Here is a 5273-nt window from a genome sequence, read left to right on the forward strand (position 1 = left end):
AGACTGCCATGGGAATTTCCAGAATGATATATGGCTCATTATTGTCTCTCTCTCAAAGCCTAGAACAATGCCAGATGGAAACATAGTAAGTATTTGAGAGAAAATTTGAATGCATGCTTACAGTGCTGAACATAATGGGTAGATAAGAATCCCATGCAAGGAGTCTTAGTTCCCTCCCCACTGGCCAGCAGGATACTGCTAGCCCATAGACAGTTTCTATGACTGATGAAAGTTAAGAGTACTCATTATGTATTTAAATTTTTCTCTCTAAATTTATTTTAATTATATTTTAAATTAGCAACTGTACACATTAATAACATAATGATTAATATATATCATGTTCTAGAATGATTAAACCAAGACAATTAACATATTACCTCATATATATACCTTTTGAGATGAAAATGTCTCTTAGCAATTTCTAAAAATAAAGTACATTTTTAAAAATTGTTTTACTTTAAGTGTATGGGGTTTTTGCCAGCATATATGTCCATGTACCATGTATGTGCCAGGTTTTGCGGAAATCAGAAGAGAGTGTTGGAGCCCCTAGAACTAGAAGAGTTACAAGATTGTGAGCCACCGAGTGAGTGCTGGGAACACAACCCAGAGCCTCTGAAAGAGCAGCCAGCGCTTTTTCAATGTATACCCAAAGCGGAGTTTTTGAAACATCTGGTAGGTCTACTTTAATTTTTTGTTCTGTACTGCTTTCCAGAACAGCTGTAATAATTTATAATCTCATCCTCAACATGCCAAACTGTCCTTTTTTTTTCTCTATCCCTAGAAATGCTTGCTATTCTTTGTCTTTCTTGTTAGAACCACTCTAACAGATACAAACTGACAGCTCATGGAGGTTTTAATTTACATTCATTTCCCTGATGTTGAGTGAAGTTGAGCTTTACTTATTCATTTATTTTTTTTTATGTACGCAATTATTTCTATGTCTTCTTCAGGAAAATGTCTATTCCAGTTTTACACACATACAAATAAGGATGTTTCTGAATATTGAATTGAGTATCTTATGTATTTCGGCATATTAAACATGTGGTTTTCAGTAGTCTATTCTGTGGGTTGGCTGTTTGCTATGCAGAAGTGTTTAACTCAAGAGAAGTCCGATTTCCTGTACATACCTTTGTTGCCTGTACTTTCTATCTTAATGCTAAAACAAAAACCATTGCTCAGAATGCTGTAATAGAGTAATTTTCTAGATTTTAGTTTCAGGGGCTGGAGAGATGGCTCCATGGTTAACAGTACTGTTTGTTGTTCTTGCAATGGCTGAAGTTCAGTTCCCAGTCCCTACATCCAGTGTTCTCAACACCCCGACCAGGCAGCTCCAGCTCCAGGGCATCCCAAACCCTCTTCTGGCCTCCGTGGGTATCCACACACAAGTGCTTGCACACACACACACACACACACACACACATAAATGATATTTGAATTTATCATTTCAATCATAGATAAATTGTTACTCCATTTTGAGTTTGTTTTGTACATAAGGTAAGATAAGATGGCAATTTCATTTTCATGTATGTAGTTACTCAGTTTTCCCAGCTTCCCCCTGGTCTGTTCTTAACACGGTCGTTGGAGATCAGCTAGACATACACGTGTGACATATTTCTGAGATTTCTTCTGTTCGGGGCATTTACAATTCTGAAGAGGTGGAGAAACGACCTTAAACAAGAAGAGCAAAAAAGACTATGTGAAAAACACTGCACGCGCCCGTGAAGCCTGAAGTATTTTACTATCTTCCTTTTACAGAACTAATTTGTCTGTAACTAATTTGATCTCAAACCTCAGTACGCTTTAAGTATTATTTGTTTTTATTTTTCAAGAACACTTCACAGAGTATACTAATTATTCTCTGCTTTGCCACATTAGGAGACATACAGGTCTCATTCTCCCACATTTAACAGTGTCTTAGTTTGGGTTTCATCACTGTGAAGAGACACCATGACCAAGGCAACTCTTATAAAAAACAAACAAACAGCATTTAATTGGGGCTGGATTAGAGCTTCAGCAGTTTAGTTAATTTAATCATGGCGGGAAGCATGGCAGCACACAGGCGGACATGGTGTTGGAGAAAGAGCTGAGAGTTCTACATCTTGACCCACAGGCAGCAGAAGGAGACTGTGTGCCACAGGGCTTGTAGTAGGAGCGTGGGAGATCTCACCCCGCTCCCTTTCAGTGACACACTTCCTCCAGCAGGGCCACACCCACCCCAATAAGGCCACGCCTCCTAATAACGCCACTCCCTTTAGCCCAAGCATTCAAACACAGGCGTCTGAAGGGCCATTCCTATTCAAACCACCACAGACATGACGAGTTCCCCAAGTTGGAAAACTCTAAGCTGGAACCGCACCCAGGAAAGACTTCTGAGAAACCCAGCTCCTAGCTATACATGGGGGCTGTACTGCTAATTTGACAATGGACAATAAAATGTGGATGATCATCCTGAGGGCATAATCACTCAGAGTCCTTACAAAATTTTATGTATTTCCAAAAATGGAAAGCCCAAGCCAATGTGTAGAAAGAAGCAACCAGCTGGTAGCAACATAGTGGGCAATAGTTTCCTGAGGCTTCCTTTGTAACTATGTAACAGGCTGATTATTTTTTTTCTCCTTTCAAAGGGGATAAAGGCATTTTTCCCGGGGAAGCTCATTTTCTAGAGACTTACTAACTTTTTAATGCGTACCTACGCGTGCCTGCATGCATTTATGCGCCCCACCTTCATGTCGGTAGGTGCCCATGGAGGCCAGAAGGCATCAGATCTTCTGGAACTAGAGTTACAAGCAGCTTCGAGCTGTCTGATATGGATGCTGATAACTGAACCCAGATCCTCTGTAAGAGAAATATCTGCTATCAACCAAGCCCTCCAGAGATGTTCACAAGTAAGTTCACTTACTGAGTTTTTAATTTTATGTGTATGGGTGTTTGAAGGCATGTCTGTTCCACCTGCACGCAGTGCCTGCAAAGGCCAGAAGAGGGCATTGGATCTCCAATTACTGGAGTCACAGACGGTTGTGAGGCCCCATGGGGGCGCTGGGTGCTGAGCCCAGATCCTCTGCAAGAACAGCAAATGCTCTTAACCACTGCATCACCTCTCCAGCCCTAAATAAGTTAAAATTTAAGGACAGCCATAGGCTGCCAGCGTAGGATTCCTCAACTGTAAGAAAGGCTCTATAGTGAACATGGATTTTTAAGGGAAGGAATTTATTCACTTTTTTTCAGCTGCATGGTAATGTATAGTGATCCACTGATTCTTAGGGGACGAGGAGGAAAATGGTCATTACCCACCCACTTCAAAGAATTGCATCTGAGTCTGAAGAACCTGGGTTTGCTTTTTAGGGAGAATCTGAAAGACTTCAGATTTCTCTCCCCCATTCTCTTTCCACCATGAGCCAGTGTTATGAACGTATTTCATTCTGTGGATCATAGGAGGTGGGAAACTGTGGGAACTAATATTTTGTATGAAGCTGTAAAGAGATAGATTTGCCAGGATCTGAGTTACCACTGACTGTGTAGGAAATTACGCCAACAGGGCTGGAGAGCTGTGCAAGCGTCTGGACCAGGGTTTGCAGCCTCAGGACCCGTATAAACACCAAATGGGTATGCTGCTGCCCCTCAGATCTTAGCACACAGGAGGCACAGTCAAGGTCCCCAGAGCAAGCCGACCAGCTAGACTAGCCAAATCAATGAGTTCTGAGTTCAAGGAAGAGATTCTGCCTCAATATTATAAGGTGAGGAGCAATCAAAGAAGACACCTGATATCAGCCTCTGGCCTCATGTAAATATACATGAACTGTACATATGGTCACATGAACTAATGCAGTTGATTAATATCATTAAAAGATACACAAGAATATGAATAGCAGAAGGCAAAGATCACCACTATCATGATAGTCACTTTATGTAAAGTGTGTGTGTGTGTGTGTGTGTGTGTGTGTGTGTGTGTGTGTGTGTTGTGGTGTTTTGAGACAGGTTCTCAGTACATAGTCCATGTTGGCTTAAAACTCATTATGTAGCCCAGATTAGTTTAAAACCCATGATGTAGCTCAGGGTAACCTTGAACTTATGATACTCCTGCTTCAGCGTCACCAGAACTCCAAATTAATAAGCACTAAAATATTACCAAATGTACACCATATTAGCGCCTCTAGGTGCAATTTAAAAATATAAATATATACCATATACTTGTGTCATGCATGCTATAAATGAAGTTACAACTGCTTAATCTAGTATATGGAAAGTTAAAATTTTCATTTCCTCATCTATCAACAAACATGATTCTGAATGCAAAAACCTGCAGAGGAGGATAAGGCACTGTTCCGGGGAAGCCACCTTGCCCATCAGTCTTCCTTGCTACTGTTTGTATGAGTTAGTAGAACTCAAGGAAATTCTACTAAATAAATCTTTAAGAAAGCATTCCATTCCCTGAATTCCCGGGCATGACTGGTCATATAGAGAACCGGCTGACTATTCTGTTCCAATGCACATTTTCACAAGCCCCTTTTGCAGGACACTCAACCAAGCTCACAAAATACTCAGTAGGATTTTTCCTTGTTATAAAAAATAAGGATATTGTCTCCTTTTTGTGTTTAAAATGCTCACACAGTTGTCTGATGTATACCAATGGTGAATTCTGATGGCTTCGATTCTAGGAAGACAATGCTTCAAAATTCCCTTTCAGAAGCATGAAACTTTCTCAAGTTTAGAATTTGCAGACTTTCTCTTTTAACAGATCCAGAGACATACTTCATTACTCACAATATGTAACTAGGGTTGAGCACATACATAGGAGCAGCAGTCCTCCGGAGAACTGGGGAACTTCCCTGTGGGAAGATCCTGGAATCAACAGCAAAGTCATTCCCAGAGCGGAGAACTGGGGGTGGTCTTCCAAAGCAGACAATAACTGTGAGCATGATTATAGAATAGTTAATTACCAAAATAAATGGATCAAAAGTCAGCATTTACAGGGGTGTGTGGGCTCTTGACAAGGACTCTCTTGCATGCTTTTCGATTACTTCCCCCCTAGCGGGGCTGCCTTACCAGGCCACCGTGGTAAAAGATGTGTTCAGTCCTGCTAGGACTTGATGTGAAGGGATGGGTAGGGGGGGCCTCCTCTCTTCTGAGGGGGAGGGGGATACGAGGAAGAGGAGAGGAGGGTCAGACCCAGAGGAGAGGATGGAGGGGGTTACGATTGGGATATAAAGTGAAGAAAGAAAGAAAGAAAGAAAGAAAGAAAGAAAGAAAGAAAGAAAGAAAGAAAGAAAGAAAGA

This window comes from Psammomys obesus, unplaced genomic scaffold, assembly GCF_907164565.1.
Source record: "Psammomys obesus unplaced genomic scaffold, mPsaObe1.curated_primary_1811, whole genome shotgun sequence".
NCBI lineage: Eukaryota > Metazoa > Chordata > Mammalia > Rodentia > Muridae > Psammomys > Psammomys obesus.